Here is a 19,625-nt window from a genome sequence, read left to right as displayed (position 1 = left end):
TATTCCTTGGACCACTGGACGGCTTTTGGCACTGGAGCCAAATCAGTGAATGGAAATCTCCTCCCTGCAAGCTGCAGTGATATCCTGCTATTGTTGGCATCCCTTGGCAGGTTTGTTCAGCTGCTTTGTACCAGTTGACATCTCCGGGCTTTCATCAGTGCGTCAGCATCACCCTGAGGCACATGGGCTTCCTGACCTAGTGCCCAAGGAAAGCCCTCTTCTCCTGTTTACGGTCAGGATGCGAAAGTAAAGGAAGCTGAAATGCTACTCAGGAATCCACTCCAGGCTTTAATCACCACTGTCACTGCTAGAAGACGTGGGGAATGTTGAAAAATAATCACCATGCTGTGTAATAGGATGCAGATGTTCAGGTTGCGATCTGTGCAGACACTGTGACCTCCTGGCTACTGGAAGACAAGCCCTAATCAAAACTCTGGAACTGAAAAAAAAAAATTTCCTGCAAGCTTCCAAGAAATCTGGAAGACCTTTGTGTGTGATCAGTAGATGTCCAATGGCTCTGAACACAACTTCAGTCAGGCTAGTACAGATCTCTTTCTTGGCAGCACAAGAGAGCAGCATAGGACAGACAGGGTTAATTGTGTCTGGAGCTGGTTTGGAAAGGCCCTTGCAGGACAAGAAAATTAAAATTACAAGTGTCATGTAAGGTGTAGGGTATTAAGACACGTGTATGCATACAATATGTGTGCACTCACACCTCCCTGGGGAAGACTGTGGGCTGATGAAGTCCTTTCCTTTCTGTTCCTGGCTGGCCACGTTTGGCCCATGCTGCTCTTTCCCACACAGGAGCTGGCTGTCTGGGAGTTGCCAGGGCAGTTTTGGGAAGAGCAGAGGAAGTAAACTGCCTTCTCTTATGGAAGACGAAGTTGTGCAGACCTCCTTCAGCCATCATGATGACTTTTCCTGCAGCCACAAGAGTGCTGGCATGGGAGAAGTGGTACAACTGCAGCCAGTTTTGCCATCTATCCTAGTCTCCTTCTCGCCTCTCCTCCATCCCTCAGCACACCCAGAGCCATCTATGCTGGGGACTGCTGAGCCTCTGTGGGCATCAATGCTCTCAGAAGAGAAAGAGGAAGCAGAGAGATGAGGGGATCAGGACTGCATCTTCCCATGGTAGCAAGGTTCCCAGAAATGAGCTCTGCACTGGCCAAAAATATCAGCCAAGCAGCACAGATGCTCTCCCTTCCACACACACCTCATTGGTGCAGACAGTTATGGCAAATCCCAAAATAGCAGAGTTAGATAAATACAGAGAAAAGGGTTTACAAATTTCTGAGAGGGTGACAAACAGCAGCGCTCGCTAAGGAGGGGAGCTCTTTTTAACTCAAGGGCTTTTTCTTTCTGAAGATCCTTTCCCCACATAGAATAAAAGATAAGGTACTTTTCAAGCCAAGTGCCCTGTAACTTGAAAACTGACTGATAAGATGTGATGCTGGGGGCTGCACTGAAGCAAAGAGGAAATTTTTGGCAAATACATGCCTGAAAAACAGAGAATGGCCCCAGCCTCAAGTTTACTTTTTCACAGCTCCAATGCTTTCTGCCTGCTTAAAGCCTCAGAGAGTAGTTATTTAGGAAGCATGTAGGAAAATAAGTGATGTAACTGGATCTGGGAACCAAGCTGCCTGCTTTGTCACCCAGCTCTGCTGAATGCTTCCTGCATTGCCTAGCTTAGAGGTACTTGCATGGATACAGAACACGGTAGCATTTTCAGAAGTCAGTGAAGCACATTCACCTTCCATTTAAAGGCAGCAGCTCATGGAAAACCTTCCCACATGGCAGATGACCTGTTTTAAAATCAGAATTTTTGATCATATCTGTTCCTCCTGCCATACCTGATGAGGATGAGGAGAACCTGTGACCATATGTTGCCTGCTGGGGATGCACCATCCTCTGCCAGCGCTCCCAGAAGGCACAGGGGTGCCGCTGAGGTTGGGGTGAGGGGTGAAAGGGACTGGACAACATCCTCATTTTACTGTCAAATGGACACTGGGTGCTTGTGAACACCCCAGCAGAGAAACCGACGCCTCTTCCTGAGCTCCTGCACTTCCCGTGGCGGGGGCACTGGGACAGCAGCTGCTGCAACGTGTAGAGGGCAGCCCAGGGGATGCTCGCCCGGCTGAGCTGCAGCTGGGCTTTCAAACCAGACTGGGAGCACTGGGAGTAACGGAGACCCTGCCGGTGCCCCTTTCTGAAAGGAGCATTGTTATTCCACGGAAATGACCTTTGGAGTCCAAATGTCTTTATTTAAAATGAAACAAAACCAACCCTAACTGCTCTTTAGGCAAAAACAAATTAGCTGTTATTGCTGCACAGCTTTAAATACACTGTGGTGATCTTCCACACTTCTCTAAGTCTGCCTGGTCACTGAAAACACGGTGCTGCCTTAACTCCCAGCTCCTGCTGCTCCCACGCAGGTGAGAGTGGCAGGAAAACAGTCAGTTCTCCTCCCGAGCCTCGTATTTAATTTCGCCTCGGTTAAAAGATCTTAAATGACCAGAAAAAGACGAAAGCAGTTGGGTAGGCTTAAAACTGTTGATCAGGAAGTGAAAACCACTCCAAGTCTGAAGTATATTATTTTATATTTTTTTAAAAAACACTGTTGGTTCACCAGGGCTCTCCTTTTTCTTCTGTCCCTGCCAGGAGTTGATGGCTTTTTTCAAGCATCTCACTTTGCTGTCACTTCAGCAGAAGTTTGCAGGACCTCTGCTTCATCTGCCTCTTGGCTGGGTAGTGAAAATGAGTCGTTAAAAGCAAATTTGAAAATCAGTTCCTCTGGCTGCATGACTCGTTTGTTTTCTTTTAAAAGCATCAAACTCTTTTCTTTATGTCCAGAGGGAGCAAAAGCGCAAAGAGTTTCCTGGCCAAGTTTGTGGTAGCAAAAATGGTGTGTGCTCATATTCCTCTTCTTCCTCCCTCCTCTTTCACAACCCCAGCCAAACATGGCTTGTGCTAAAAGTTTGTGACCCTTGCATGGTATTTTCTGAGCCTTTTCAAGCCAAACCCAGAGACTGTTTCCAAACAAGCTTGAATTTTCCATTGGGAGCTAGATAATCACAGTGCAGAGGAGGACACTAAAACCAGAGCTTGTCCTCTGGAGTTACATATTTCCATAGCATCCTTCATCCAGGAAAATTCCAAAAGCCTACAGAAGGGAGGCTCACCTAGCTGTGAGAAGTGAGCAGTCAAGCAACCTGCTTGCCTGGAGGACATTGGTATTTGCTCAGCTGGTTTAGGAGGCAGGAGGGGGCTGCCCAGGGTGGCCAGGGCAGGAGGGCTGACCCAGGGAAGGGGTATGACCGTGCCCCTGCAGTGCAATCACAAAGCAACCCAGACATCTCGTGCCAGTGCTAGGGAGGAAAGCCCCTGCACCTTGGAGCCACAGGTACTGCCAGTGTCTGCCCTTGGGCTTCTGCCAGTCGAAGGGGAGCTGTGTGCAGGGCCGCAGGCCAGGCAGGGGGGTTCTGCCCCAGCCCCTGCACGACCCTGTGTCCATGGCAGAAGACTTCCCAGGCCGGGCAGACATGCTGTCTCCTCTCTCTAATTGCAGCCTTGTGCCTGTCCCAGAGTGGGAGCTGGCTCCTTCCCTTCCATCACATTGTCTCTTCCCACAGCCCAGCTCCCACGGGGCACACGGCTTTTCCTCTCCGGCGCGCAGCCCAGCTCAGTCTCACTGGCTCTGCCTTGCCCCTCACATCTCAGCGTCATCTGCTCTCCCTTCCCCCTCCTATTCATTCAGATTTTCCTTTTCTTAGCCACCACCTTACTGTGCTCCGTTATATCATCTCTTGCAAAGAAGTTCAAAAAGCAGAGGGGCTGCACCATGGAGACACAAAGGTGGGCTGCCTGCTCCAGAGGCTTCCATCCATCCATCCCCTTCACCTTGTTGTCTGTGCTGCTGGGCTGCAGAGGTCCTGGCTGTGCCTGCCTGGTAGGGATGAGAGGGGTCAGAGCCCAGCTGGACAATGGCAGCACTGTGCTGGAGAAAGCAGCTCTGTCCAGCTGCCACCGCGGCCAGCATCCGCTGAGCACAGGGGAGGGGAAGGGTGTCCCTCCATGCCCCTGCATGCCCCTCAGTGGGCAAAATCAGAGAGAGGATGGAGGGAATGATACCTGAGTGCAGTGTCACCCCACTCCCCCATGCAGAAGGCTGATGCAGGGACTAGGGGGGTTCTGCTTCCACCAGGTGCTGGCTGGGTCACACAGAGCTTGGACTTTTGCTCTGCTGCAGACTCCCAGGGGAACCTTGGGCAGGTTCCTCAGGCCACGCTGGTGCTTAGTGACCCCTGCAAGGCATGGAGGCTGTCTGGGCCAGCTGCACAGCTGGGTCCCTGCACCTCCACACTGGAGGTGTGGGCTGGGAGCCCAGGCAGGGAACCTCACTTGCATGCCCCCAGCCCCAGACCAGCCCTGCACACAGGGCCATGAGATGCACCAGCTCAGGGGTCTCTGGGGCAGCCCTATGCTGTGTGGGTTGGGAAGACCCACAGACTCTCCTTGTGTCTCTTGCCCAGGTGGCACTGGTGGGGGGACAGTGGCACAGCTCTGTTTAAGGTGGCCCATCAGACAGACATTTTTCAGATCCTGGATGCACTTCTGGCATCACTGCTGGGCTGCTGTAAAAAGTGACTTTCTCATTCCTATCCTAATCTATCAGCAGCACCTCTCAAAGCAATGAGTTACCAAAAAAGAGGGATTGCAGCATCAACATAATATTGCTGCCACTGGCAAAGCTGTGGTGGCACACAACACCCCTGAAAAGTCAGGAAGAGGGAGCTCCAACTGCAAGCCAGAGAGGAAAGTTTCTAGTCACAATGTGGTGGCAGTAGGGGCTGGCTACTTTGCTCTGGGGCCTTCCTGAAACCCCGAGAGGGACAGGAGTGGGGAGCAATGCCCACAGGAAGGCATTGCTATACGCCTCACCTAGAGAGAGAAAAACAGCTCTTCCCAAGCTTACCACCAGTGCGCTGTATGCCAGCATCAGGAGGGAAGAAATAACAGCTTGCTTCCTTTCTGAGCTGTCTCTAAAGTGTAGTTTGTGCTGAGACAGGTGCAACCTTGAACAGAGACTTTCCCATCAGAGCTATAAACCCCCTTTGAACCCTGGCTTGGAAAACACACATTTCTGTTTCTTCCTCTCAGGCTGCCATCATAAAAGAACCACAAAGGGCTCCACAAGCCCATGGCAAGAATGAAGGGCCTGTTTAGGTTTCCCTCCATGCCACAATTTCTTCCATGCACATTTGTTCACATACATGCCATGGACAGCATCCCTATTAGAAAGCCTCCCTGCAAGACTTCTTTTAGCTGTTAGAAAGAGAGAACATTTCCTTTGCCCCAATTCATGCACTGAATTGAAACTGGACCTTTCCTGCTTCTGCCCTGCAGGGATTAGAAGATCAGGCTGGGAGGTAGGGACCAGGAGGAAGCTGAGGATCCCGGGTGTTCCATCCCATCCATGGGGGCTGTGCTGGAGCCATCCCCTTGCAGCCACAGGTATGCAGGGAAGCTCCCTCATGCAGGGTGAGCACAGCTCATATTGGGACACCCCTGAGCCACTCCTTCCTCTGGTCTCATCAAAATGGGTCCAAATCCAGCTGGCTTCCCAGCAGCAGAGCTAGGAAAGGCCTGAGCAAGGGCCAGGCTGCAAGCCAGTCACTTTGTGATGGGGACACCTGAAAAGCCTGGTTCCTCAGCTCCTCTGTCTGGGACAAAAGCCCTGAAACAATAGTCTGGCTTCCCAGCAGCCAGCAACCCAAAGGATGCCGTGTGCTGAGGTCGCCAAGCCCACAAGGATTAATGACAGCTAGAGGAAACCGCTCTCCGGACGCCTTGCTGTGGGATTTGGCAATACAATAGCCAGAAGGAGCACACAGGCTCCTCCACTTTTTCTCAGGGCCTAGGTAAATAATCCCTTTCCATGGGAGCTGTATGGATTCCCATAAAGCTGAATAATAGAAGCAGTTCCCAGGCTTATGGTTAACAATAATTTCTTCCAGGCCACATAAGTATTATTATTATTTTGAGGGTCAGGAACCTGAGAGAGAATGCACAGACAGTATTTTTCCCAATCAGCTCAAAGTGATCAATTTGATTTCACTTAGAAAGAGACAGCTGTGAAACAGTAAGCACCCCTTGACCTTCAGGAAAGGAGCACAGTGGGTGCCCTCATGCTTGCGGACCCACTGCCCCTGCTCTAGCCAGGACTCTGAGCTGAGAGCACATGACAGAAACCACATCTCCACAGCTCATGAATTTGTCTCCGGGACTTGGATGCCACAAAAATGCTTTGGAAATTGCTGCAGGGCAGAGCGACCAAAGGAGAGAGGAAGGAATGTGCTTAATCAGGCAGGGGAAAGCAAGGCAGCTTCTTGCAAGGGTTAGAAGGGAATGGGGTGCGAGACCTTCTGCAGCTAAAATCCAAATGTTTTGCATGGCTTATGCAGGAGAATGCAGCAAGAAACTGGTGGACATTTGTTCACAGTTGAACTGGAAGTGTTGGAAGCCAGGTCTCTTTGGCTGAGGGTGGGAGGGCACCTCCATGGAGCTGGCAACTTGCAGGCTTTCAGCAGGGAGAAAAAGAGAACAGGAATACCAGCAACTCCAGCACAGGTAGGTGGTGCAGAGCACTGGTTAGATCCCACTTCTTGGTTAATTCCAAATTAATTTGCATGGCTGGAGAAAAACATGCTGGGGGCAAAATCCTGCCTTTACAGGTTGGAGCAGCTGCCCCTGTAGCAGCAGGGGTGGGAGCAGCCTCAGACTTCACCTGAGGAGACAGGACGGCTCGAGCCTGTACAGCCCCACCACACAGCGCAGCACATGCCAGTGCAAGGAAACAGGATCCATGCCCTGCTGCTCACACGTGCCAGAGCCGGTCTGCCTCAGCCAAACCCTGCCCTTGGCAGCAGCAGGGCCTGGCTGGCAGAGGAGCCTGGCATGGCATGGCATGGCACACTTACCAGTCATGGCATGGCATAGCACACTTACCAGGGCACCCTGGGGGAGAGCCCGGCACCTTCCCAGCTCTGCCTCAGGAGCCTCCTGTGTTTGCATGCTCCAGGGTAGTGTTAGGAGAGGGAAGACAAGATACCATTCAGTGAACATGTGGCTGACTTGACAGCTTTGAGCGCAAAAAGGTGATACTTGAAGCACATTCACAAGGGTGAGCAGTGTCTGAACAGGCTTCCTGTCAATTGGCTTTTCAGATTCAGACTGCTGCTTTTTTCAGCAGTGTCTTCATCTTGTTGCCCAGATCTATCCAACCTTCCCAGCAGAGATGGTCTGGGAGAACAGCATCAAGGAGGGAGACAGTCACTGGAGTGGGGGTTGGAATTGGATGATCTTTAAGGTCCCTTCCATTCCAAACCATTCTCTGACTCTATGACACGCATATCTCCTCTCTCCCAGTCTTCTCGTGGGACATGGTGTTCACCTCAGCAACTGGAGCCTCCCACTTGTATCTCCTTTCATGTGCCCCTGCCAGGAGGGTTTTACCTCCTGCATATTGCATAACTGCTTTCCAGAGCCAGCACCAATTCTGTCTGCTCAGGTTACAGGAGGTTTGCAAGAGCCATTTGAAATACAGGAGGAACAATTTAAGTGCCCAGGCTGCAGCTCCAGAGGGTCAACTTGGCCAGCCAGGAGACTGGTATGTGCTGGGCTTCCGGAGGAATTCAGGTTCTTGGAGAGTTAAAGCAAGACCAGGAAAGGTTACTTTTAGCAGGTTTGAGGTACAGGCAACCTCAGGAAAGGAGCACAGTGCCTTGCCTGAGACTACACTCAGAGGCAGGGCGTACACACAGCCTCCTCCCTGGCCTTAGGAAAAGTGTCCTAATTTTGGGAGCCTGCTTTTAGCTGCTGTCTGGTTTCAAGGCACTTCATGGTACCTGTGGTTCTCAGAGACATGCTATGAAGAAATGCTAGCTTTTCTGTTTCCAGGTCTGAGTACAGGGTCTTTCAGCTTCAAAACTTTTCTTGCAAGCAAGCACATGATTGCTCTGAGGTTTAGGAGCTCTGATTCCCTCAGCCACTTCAGCTCTGTCAGTGAAGGGGGAGCCAAGTTCAGGTGACTTCCTTGTGCCCATTGCCATTCAAATGCATAAAAATAAATACCTTTTCCCTGTATTCAGTTCTAGGATAGATCAGTTGTCATGGGTGAGATTGTGGTTTAAAAGGGAAGCTTCTCTACGTAGACCTTCTCCAGGGACTTTCCTGGCATTGTGCCCTCTGTAAACCTTTCTCTGCAGCCCGTGACGCTGTCATGGAAATGGGCAATTGAAGCTGCCAGACTGTTGGTGTGGAGCACGGATAACCCCTGTCCTCTGGCTCTCCTGCTGCCAGGGGATGGATAGAGGCAGGTGGTGCAGGAGACATGCCAGTAGGGAAGGGTGAAGCAGATTTCCTGGGGGACACATGGTGCCTGAGCCCAACACTGTATGCTTTGCCTTGGGGAGGTAGGGTGCAGCCCAGAGTGTGGCACAACAACCTTTCCCCATGCCAGTTCCTTTGCAGGACAGGACCTGCCTGGACCACCCATTCCTTGGATGCTCAGCCAAGCCAGACAGAGGAGGGGCTGTGTTGGACCCGGTGGCAAGGGACGGGTTTCTCTAGGGGAGGGAGATGCTAAAGAGATTCACCTTCTGCCAGAGGTGGTTTGGAGGTGGTGCTGCAGGAGGCCAGCACCCTCTATAAAGTTTGAGCTTTGAGGTCAATACTTCACCAGGACACTCAGCCCCTCTGAGCAGCCAGAGACTGCTGCCTGTAGATCAGAGGACAATGCTATTCCTGTCACCTTCAATTGCTGTTGTATTTGAGCCATTGTATCTGTTGACAATACTTTGCAGGGAGAGCTGAGGTGCTTTCAGAAATGTCTCTTCAGGGCCACCCTGTGAGTGATATAATTCCTTGGTACCCTGTCAAAGCACCAGCACAAGCATCAGCTCAGCACCCTGAGAGACAGTGGTGATAGGATGCTGGAGAGAAAGCGAGACGGGGAGGGAAAAGACAGAGAAGGAAGTGAGTGTAAGGATGGAGACTATAACCCAGACCTTCCTGCTTTGGTCTCTTCAACAATGATCCCCTGCTGTAGCACTTACAGTGAGAGAACCCATTTTTATTTTGTTTCTGTTGTTTCTCTCTTTGGGCTTGGTAGAAAAAAAAAAAAACAAACCAGCAGATGCAATGGAAAAATGAAGTGAGAACAGCAATCCTCCCAGGTCACCCTCTTTTTCCTTTCCACTGTGCTTGCCAAGCACAACCCATTTCAGTCTCTGCTGACAATGCTCCGTGCTGCAATATGGTGTGTTCCAGCCCCCCGGGGCATGAACTGAAAGAGAAACTCCTGGCAGCCCCCAGGAAGTACAGCAGTGAGGAACTCATGTAACATCAACAAGGCTCCTACCCTGCCACAGAAGTTGTGCAGTGTCACTGTCCTGAGATGTGTGTGTCAGGGAACTTCATGAGGGTTGCAAATGGCCTAGGAAGACACCATGTCCCGTGTCTGAGCACAAGCCCAGCTACTTCCCTGAGTGCGTGAGAAATGGCAGGGCAACCTGTGATGATGTTGCTGACAAGCCCCAGGGGGGTTATAGACCAGTCTGCCACTGTTAATCAAAAAGACCTTTTTTTTCCCTCTGCCTGTGCACAGCCCCCTTGACACTGAACTTCTTGTCAGGTCTGTCCCGAAGAAGAGCTCCGAAGTACAGAATGCTCCCTGGGAGCGTAATCCAAGGCACAGCCCCAGGCAATCCCATATTCAGATGCCTGATCCCTTGCACTTGAAGAGCCTAACTCTGAATTCTCTTCAGCAAAGTGCCCTTTGACCTGTGGTCTGCAGACTCTATTCTGGAAGGTAATTAAGGAGAGCAAGCCTTTTGCTGGCCACTTTAAATTCACTGTATGGGGCCTGCATCTTCAAAGGGAGAAAATCATGGGAAGATCTATAGTCAGAGAAGTTGAAAGCCACCAGTTCAAGAAACTAGAGACACGGGAGAGATTGCTAGGCTGACTGTGGTTTATCTTTTTGTTCCCACAGGACAAGTTTTGCCTGCATTTAGAAAGCACTGCGGACCTGGTTCCTCTCACAGTCCTCCCTTAAGCATTGACTACGGAATAAATAGAGGATGTTTTCCTTCCCTGAATATCTATTTCCTTCCTAAATAAACCATGGGTGAGTCTCTTTGGTTTTTTTTTGAGTTTTTGTTTTGTTGTTGTTTTTGAGTTTTTGTTTTGTTTTGTTTTGTTGTTGGGTTTTTTAATAGAAGAAACACAAACTAATAGGGATCTTACAAAGTTTTTAATAGCTGTATTTGGTTCCTCAGTACCATGAAGAATGGGGAAATCACTGAACACAGAGTAAGACCTTGGGATCAGCTAACTCATCCTCCTCTCCAAGGCAGGATTAACTAAATCTAGCCCATACCTGACAGATACTTTTTGACATGTATTTAACAGCCCTACAACCCTCCAGCCTACTCAGGAAGTGATTCACTCACCTTACTATTTAGAGAATGTTAATGGTATTGATGTGGGTCTTAGTGTGTTTAAAGCACATGAGTTTGGTTTTTCCCCAGTGGGAACAGAGAACAGGTTCTTTTTTCTCCCCTTGCCTTTTGCAGTGACCTTTCACCTGATTGAAGCCTGTTGCAGTGGCTCCTCACAGTCTCCTCCAGGTTAGATGAAAACACAGCCCATGCTTTCTCACCTCCTACCACAGTCAGAGTGGGGGAGGCAGCTGAGCAACCCTTTCTGCAATCCTTTCAGTCTGTGATGGTGGTGATACAGAGGGAGTGGATAAAACCAGAATTGGTCAAATGCCATCCATGCTGTCTCCTCACAGAGCTCAGCTGAGAGCAGTTCATATGCATCAGCACTGAGGTGCCTTCAAACCATCCAAAGGCCTGAAGCTGTGATTCTGCAAAACTGCCCTCATCCTCATGAATCACTGGACAAAGGAGCTGCTGGATTTGGACTCTGTTACCTGGTCTGAACTCTCTGCTGATATGAACCCTGGGATCTCTCCTGCTCTGACTCTTAACCTCTTACACCACTGAGTTTCCAGGAGGGCTTGGACTGAGACCCAAACACCCATTCTGCACGGGCAAGTTCACAGACAGGTTTTTGCAAGCCTGTCTTTGCTTCACCCATGGACAATTTTCATTTGGATGGTTTTCCTCCAGCCCCATCTGTTGTTGTGGCCTCACAGATACAGTTCATGGCTTGTTCTTGCCTCCTACTTCTTGGCCTGCCAAAGTCCCATCCCTGTTGCAAATACCACAGCCCTGAAGCAGCCAGGTAGAGTATTCCCCTTGAGGTACTGGAAAATCAATCCTTTTCATCCACAGAGAACTAGAACTGTATCTAACTATTTTCTGAATTATCACCACTCTTGAAGCTAGTGAAATATCAGGATTTGGTCGATGATTTCTGCAAGGCTGTGATATGGTAAACTTAGGCCAATCCCTTCTGTGTAGATGAGGCCAAACTCTGTTTATGACAGGACATTGTTCCGTATCTAACCTATTGCACAGGCACACTTCCTGTCTTTAATGTTAATGTCTGACCCTCTTACACTTAAATCCCAGGTCAGCCCAACAATATTGCAGTGGAGTACAATATTGTCCTGCTAAATCACGTAAATCATGTTTGCAGGTGACATTTCAACAGCTCTTCTTTGAGCTGAAGCCCGGGGCAGTTTTAGGTGCTGGGGAGGTTCCGCCTGTGGAAGGTTCTACAAAGTCAGTAGGAGGCCCCTGCACATATTTTGCTGGGATACAGTTGTCATTGCACAGGAGAACTTGGTGATTCACCCCCGTGAATGTGCCCATAGAGGCTTTTGAGAGCAGGTGAGCACTTTCCACAACCACAGCAAGTGTGTGCTGCAGACCAGGGTGCACTTCCTGTTAGTGGCTGGGTGCCATCTCCTAATGGCAATTTTCAGCTGTTGACAGATGTGGGGGCCACTCCGTGTCCTCACCAACCAGCACAGCAGTGCCCCTGGCAGCTTGGCACTACTGTGCTCAGCACTGAACAGCTTCACCTCCATCCCCAGAACTCTGTCGCTGACCTTGGAGATGAGGTCAAGTCAGGCTGCATGCAAAGGAAACATCCTCAAAATCATAAATGCTCATATATCACTTCTGTTGAGGGCACAACTCCGAATTCCTGCCCTGACATGGGAGTTTTCCAGTGGAGATCTGTGCAAAGAGATAGGGTCTGTGGAAGCTCCTGTGATGGGTTTGCTTTCTACATGGAGTGGGAAGTCACATCTTATGAGTCACACCTCTATTGCAGAAATGCAGATGCCACTACAAACTCTCCAGATGTGCACAGACCAAACACTGCTTGTCTTGTTAGGCTCCCAGCTCCAAGTGATGCATTTTGAATTCTCCTGGCAGAATTTATTCTGAATTCATATTTTAAAAGAGCAGAAACTGCTCATGCATTCTCTTATTCCAGAAAGGCTGATAAACTCTTGGATGGTGACCTAGCCTTTAAGGTGCTGCTTTTGTTCAAAGGGTTTCTTACACTGAAAGTTTGGCACTTACTTAGCTGCTTTGAACAGTGTGAAAATATTGAATTGTGTGGATGTCAGAAAACCATGATGAGGATTGTCCACTTGGGAAATTTTAGGGAGATAACTTCTTTGACTGTGTGAATGATGCTGTTGTAGCTAAACAGATGATAGATATGACCACCCATGACATGTCATTCCTTAGCTAATACCGTGCAAAGATTGCTCATTGTGGGCAATACCCTGTTTTGATGTCTCTGGCCTGCACCAGCTTCCTCAGACTGCAATCAATTCCCAAGATTGCACTAAGGTTATGGACTGCCTCCAAACTTCCAGTTTGAGACCACTGCTGTGTGCAGGGGTATAGTAATAGCTAAACTATATCATTACATTGGATCGCATTCACATCAGGGGCTTCAGGACCTTTGCTACATCTGCTACCAGTTAAGGCTGTGCAAAAGCAGCATCTTTGGCTTGCTGAGCTGTGTCAGCAAGCCCCTGCTGTGTTGTACATGGAGCAGCTGAAATCAACTACAACTGGTAGTTGCTGTAAAGCCCCTCATGTTTTGCTGTACAACATAGCAGTGAGCTAGATTAAGGAGTTTCTTAATACAGACTTTGTGAGAGAGTGGCCAGCCAAGAGAATTCTGAAGCTGGCAGCCTGTAATCAGTCTCCACCAAAGAAAGGAAAAGGGTTTGGGGGTCTGAAGGGCAGTAAGGCCCAAAGAACTGCATCCCACAAACCCCAGCAGTGCTCAGATCCATGCAGTGATGACAGCAAAGCCTAACAACTCTTTGTATCCTGCCTGGTCCTCCCTGCCTATGGACAACTTGCTAACTTCCCTACCTGCTGAGGGAAGGAGGCTCCCAGTAAAGGGAAGATAGTCCTTTTCCACCCTGCCCAGTCCCACATCACTTAGCCTGACCAGCCCCATGAGGATCACAATAGCTCTGGAGATGGGCAAGACAGGAACACTAAAATTCTACTAAAGCAGAAATGTCAGACATATTTATTTATTTATTTTTTCCTCTACAGCGAACAAGTAGAATCCAGTCTTTATCATTTGCTTATGCAAGAGGGATGATGAGGACAGGGCAAAGCTGGGAGGCTGAGCAGCCCAGGTGTAATGGAGATGCATGTTATGCTAACACAGCCCTGCACACACGGTGCCATTTGTTGTGCCGCTGTTTGGCCGGGCTCCTGCAGCTCAGCCGGTCACGCAACAACCTCCCGCTCTCATTAATGCCAGATTGGGTTCCTGCCGCCGCTCCCCTGCTGATTTTAATTATGTGGCCACCAGCCAAGGAGTGCTGGGGAAAACCCTACCCCTCAGTTTGGATGTCAGCTGATCCTAACTAAAACATATGGCTCGTGGAGCGGGGAGAGGGCATAAAGGAAAACAATAGAAATGGGAACAATTCGTGGGAGAAAAAGGATGAAGATCAGAGGTTAAAAGTGCAAGAACAGGGAGCCGAGAGGGGACACAGAGCAGAGCCCCACCATTTGTGCCCAGATCTCCCTACAAGCATAGAAAATGCAGGGGGAGAAATAGCCACTGTGGTACTGTACCTCTCCTCATCCTCCTTCTCTTGGGGCTGCAGGTGGTCAGTCTGACCAGGGCAAAGAGGAGGCTGCCAAGGTCTTGTGGCATAGTGGGCCTGGAGGTGGAGAAGGTGCTGGTCCAAAGGCAGTGAGAAAAACACTCAGCCCTTGGGGAAGACGGGAGAGGCACTGGGGCATGCCAGGCACACGTGTGCCAGGTTCTGTCTCATGCTGCAGAAGGGATTTGTGTCCAGGAACCCCATAAACCATGCAGTGACCGTGTCTGTGCCTGCTGCTTCTGCAGGGTGTGCAATAGGCCCATGGAATTATCAGTCCCACTGGTGTCCTTCAACATCTTCTGAGGGTAAGGGTTTACTCCACTTTGGGGCTGGAAAAACGAAGTGAGTGGAGACTAATCATTTGTAGTTCAGAAAAGCTCCAATTTTGGTGACACCTGCCAGGACTGTTCTCTGGAGAACTTGGGTCTCTCTGCCACTTGCACAGAAGATGTGGAACATATACAACAGGGACTGATCAAGGGCGTGTCCCCTCTGCCCCTTGGTGGTTGCAGGAGACCTGGCTGCTCTGAGCTGGAAAGAAATCAGCGGCAGAGACAGTCCTGGGCGCCCTGGTGTCCTGGGATAGCACAGAGCATGGTCAAAGGGACACACGTGGCTGGTGCTCTGGGCTGCACTGATGTGGGCAAGGGAGGCTGCCGTGGAAGTGTCCACATGCCCCAGGTCTGCTCTTCAGCACATGCTGGGAGCAGCACCTCCAAGCCCCCCTCTCAACAGCCCCCTCACCTCGCTGCACAGAGAGGGAATGGTCCCTGGCAATTCAGAAATCCCTGTCTGGCAAAGGCCAGCCCAGAGGCACTTGCTGTACTGGGATATAGTACAGACCAGCACTGGGTGATATTTTTCAGGGGCAATGACAGCTGTGTTCCCAAGCATTCAGACACAAGGTCAGTCTGACCCTATTACTCCTTCCTATTGCCCAGCCCCAGGCAGTTCCCCACAGAGGCCTTCTGAATTGCTTACCAGCCTCCAAAGAATCTGAAAAATCCCTAAAGTGTCCCTAAAAATCTCTACTGTCTGCACATAGGGTCTTGGGAAGGAGGCAGACCACCTGAATGACAGGACAGTGGTGGGCTGCCCATGACCAGCTGCCAGATGCCCACTCAGCCACTCTCATGCCCCCCACCTCAGTAGGTCAGGGCATGAAAAAATCCCCTTGTGGTCAAGATATTTACAGCATAACAAAAAACCGCAAAAGCTGCACATGGAAGCAAAGCAAAACAAGGAATTCATTCACCACTTCCCTTTGGGAGGCAGATGCACTACACAGGTGCTGTGAAAAAAAGTTAACTTCCTAACTCTATTCCTGACAGACCCAGCACAGACGTAGACATGTCTCGTGTATTTTGTGTACGAACTTGCAAGTGCTCGCCTTTTTTTTATTTTTCACACTCCTGCCATCTCACTTGGACCTGTGTCTGTCTCCCAAGTGATACCCAGCTCTTAAATGCCATCATGTCAGCTCCATCATCTATACAAGGAATGAACCATCCTCAGATATCCTCAGCAACCTCAGGAGTGCTCCCACCCACAAATGCCCATTTCCCCTGTGCAGGATACCACAAACACCTGCAGATGGGCCATTACACAGTTCTGTGCTCATACACACCCATTTGTTCCTACCACAAATACAGCTTGGACATGAAGCTGAACCTCTGTGCTGGCAAGCTACTTAGCAACATGAACTCTTAGCAACATGAACATAAATTAGGCTGACTGCAGTGGTGAGCAGCTCTTACAATAAAAATCACGTTACCTTCCCTTCTGGCTTCCCATCCAGACAATGTGGCAGCCTGGGAGTCATGTTAGGTCAAGAGATGTAGAAGTCTGAATTAGCTGCAGCTGCCTCAAACAGCTCTGGAAGGATCTTTTCCTCTTTGTTCATTTTTGATCCTGTTTTAATAGGCAAGAGTAACTGGTTTAAAGCAGCACACAGAGTCCCTGGGAAACCCACGGCTAGAGCAGACACTTTGCTTTGTCCGGTTCCTGGGCACCTCATGCAGAATGGGGACTTTGTATTTGCTTTTAGAAGATAACCAATTCATATAGGAGGTTCATGAATATTCAGCTTGTGCTTAGGATTGGGGAGAACAATCCCTAAAACAAAGAGGCAAATTCTTTTACCCTTCATTTGGGGGAATGTGTTTTTCAGCCTAAGGGCTGCAAGTAGCCTGTGATCCCTTTCTGTGCAGGATCCATTAATGACCGGTGTTTTTCCAAGCCTGAGCGTGCATCGCTGCTGAAAAATAGATGCAGTCAGCCAGAGCTTGGGGTTAATGTTTCTGGATGAAGGAGAATTTGGAGGTGAGTCCAAGAGCATAAGGAGCCAGGCTGAAGTCAGTCAATCTTGCTGTTGTAGCCTCTCTGGCTTTGTCCCCTTTCTGTGGTTGTACCTGCCCTGGGAATCTCTAGCAGAGAAGTCTCCCAGCAGTGGGAAGACATGTGGACATGTCTTTTACTGCATAGCTACTGCAGTTATTCCTCTGTGCAGTGAAAAAAAAAACAGTGAAGATTGTGTCTTCTCCAAAGAGGTTTGTCAGTTGCATGCTTTTCCCCAAGCTGCATTTAGCCTCCTCCCTCATTTTCCTTGCACATCACACATTTTAGTGCTTAGAGACACTGTCTAGGTGTGATAACAAGCTACCAATAAATAATGATTGCAGTCTGTTTGTCTATCTGCAATGACCCCACACATGTTGTGAACTCAGATGTTCCACCCCAGGCGACACACAGCCGATGAGCAGGAGTTTGTCATACCACAGTGCCCTGGGTGCATACTTCTCCACATAAAACACTTGTTGGTGTTGTTTACAGGAATTTCTAAGTGAAATATTCTTTCCTTGAAAAAGTGAAATAAGCTTTCCTATTAAAAGTGCTCCTTCTCAGTATAACTGTACCAATACTTGGGTTGTTGCTGCTCTGAATGCTGTCTTCCCTCCTCTTCCCAACCCCCTTCCAAAATGATTACATTGGAAACACTTAAATACAGCCTTGTTTTCCTTGTCTTCATCCTCATGGGAACTCTCCTGTAACTGTTCAGTGTTGCCCAACCAAAGCAGCAGAACAAGTTGGGTGACCACTGTGTGACTGATCACCACTCTGCCTTGGGGAAGACAAACAGGGCTGAAGCTGGGCAAAGTGGGCATTGTTTGCACCAAATGAAGGGGGTGTTACTTTGTGGATCTCTGGCCTGATCCCAAAACTGTTCCAGCAGTGCCAGGTGAAGTTGGTTGCTAACTGAGTGTACCTGCCTGGAGCTGTGTGTGCTGGGAAAGAGCCTCTGTGTGACCTCTCATCTTTTCCCACTTGCCAGGAAATGTGTGCAACACCAGCTCCTACTGACAGACCGTGCTTCCTCCGTGCTCCCACCTGCTGCCTTCCTTTTGCAAGCATGTCTGTGTGCTCCTTTCTACCCTTCCAGCTTTTACCTCAGGAACTCCATTTTTTCCTTCTGTTCAGCTCCAGATTTTCCATCCCACTGCTGCAACCCTCCATTCCCCCTGCCCCCCTCCAGCCTTCTCTTTCCCTCCATCACCATTCCTCCTCAGTTTTTCCCAAATGAGAGGCTGCTCAAGCCAATCCTTTTGCTGACCAAGTGGGGAGGAATGGGTATTAGGGACAGGCACGGCTCATGGGCAGCAGGATCTGGTGCTGCAGAGCTCTGTTAGCCCTCAGATGATGCTCCCCAGTGATGGAGAGGGCTGTCAAGGTTATTGTTATGTTGGCATGGCAAAGGTGGGAGGAAGGAGGCAGGAGATGGGGGGGAAGGGATTTGAAACTTCAACTGCTCCTTTGTGTTTTCACCTCCTCCAGTTTATCTGGTGCCCTGTGGAATTTATGATCCTCCCCCCTGCAAAGAGCTGCTGTATTTCAAGTCACAGAGTGCCTTCCCACCGGGTGATAGACCAGCTAGCCTGCTCTTTAACAACCTCAAAGGGCATAATGAGCAAAGCCAAACTTTCTCCCAGCAACAGTATTAGGAAGACTGATTATCTCTCTTTTGCAAGTGGGAAAACAGTGTCAATCCATTCCAAATCCCTGTGGTGGAGCTGAGCAATGGATACAGCCCATGATTTATATGCTATTCTAAGGCTGCTAATAATCTCTTTTCCTTTCTCCCTCTCCATGCCCAGCTGGACATTTGCCCAACTTAGGGAGAATGAGGAGACTGACCCTTGTCATTTGAAGAGGCAGGGAACAGGTAAAGCAGAGGAGAATGCGAGCAAATATAGAAATCAGACAGAAAGCTCCCATCTCAGCAGCAGGAGTTGCCATCTTGGTACTGCTTTTCAGGCATCCCAGATGAGGAACTTCAGGAGTTTCAGCCTTATCTGTTTCTCGCCTCATTGCTTTGGTGTGTTGCAAAGGTGACAGGAGACGTGTTTTTAGAGGATGCAGCCCATGTGACAGCAACTGGAGAACCACAGCTCCGCGAGCAGCCCTGCCAGTGATGGATTACACAAACAGAGCAGCCCCTCAGTGAAGCCCCAGTGCTAGCAAGCATGAGGGGCAGCCCATCACTCCATCACCCTGTGTCAGGTCACTGTTCAGGGTCCACCCTTCCCTCTCCTCCAGCAAGTTCACTGTGGGATAGGCCCCAGGTCAGCCCTGACAGCAGACTCCTTCTGAGCACCTGTGGCTTTTTCTGATTAAGGGGCTCACAGCTAAGAGGGGCTGGGAATTAGAGATAAGCTCCAGCACTTCTGACAGCCCCGTAGCACGGCTGGAGAGACAGATGAGTGCAGAGATGTGGATTTCACAAGCCCTGTACAAGACTTGAGGCTCACCCAGCTCTGGAGGATGGAGTTGAGCCCTGAGCACCTGGGGATGTGGCAGGCTGGCCAGAAGTCCTCTGAGGAAGGTGCTGATGCAGACACCTGCACAATGAGTGAAGTACCAAGTGCCCCAACTCCTGGAGCAGGTGCACAGTTGCAAAGTATCACATGTTCCTGGTGGATCCATGCCCTGTGCCAGCTCAGCCAGGGGTGGAAGGACACAGACCTCAGAGAAGTAGGACACCTAGCAGGTATTGCTTTCTCCAAAGATCACCAGCCCAGTCTGCTTTGCCCGCACAGCTTTTAAAACCACCAGGGGCGGCTTTTACCGTAGTGGTGCAAAATGCAGCTGCACCAGTGCTGCTGTGTGCAGCCTGAGAGCCCTTTGCTTCCACAGGTCACTCCAGACACCCTGCAACCCTCCCTTTCTGTATGCAGCCTGAGGGCACATCAATCCACCCCTCCTCTCTGCCTGGGCAGGTCCTGTGCCTTCAGGCTGGAGTTAACGCCCTCCTCCCTGTACCAAGAGATAAATGCACAGATGCACTGGAGCCAGGCAAAACCTCCTGGCAGCTGAGATCCACACTGGATGCTTGACAGGAGTGGCCTCCTCTGTGTATTACCTGGCACTCCAGATGTGTGAGTCTTCCTCCTGGATGCTAAACTTCAGAGGTCAAACTGCTACCTGTGAGATTCAGCTC

General features: G+C 49.9%; 1 long non-coding RNA gene across 1 annotated transcript; it reads left to right on the top strand.

Moving 5' to 3' along the window:
- Window positions 1–6,387: 6,387 nt before the first annotated feature.
- Window positions 6,388–10,195, top strand: LOC117243677. The gene is made up of 2 exons (XR_004499173.1): window positions 6,388–6,627; window positions 10,052–10,195. It is a non-coding gene; the product is annotated as an uncharacterized LOC117243677 (long non-coding RNA).
- Window positions 10,196–19,625: the final 9,430 nt, after the last annotated feature.

Source organism: Parus major, chromosome 1, assembly GCF_001522545.3.
Source record: "Parus major isolate Abel chromosome 1, Parus_major1.1, whole genome shotgun sequence".
NCBI lineage: Eukaryota > Metazoa > Chordata > Aves > Passeriformes > Paridae > Parus > Parus major.
Note: the sequence above shows the minus strand (reverse complement) of the source record. Positions and strands in the feature narration are given on the sequence as shown.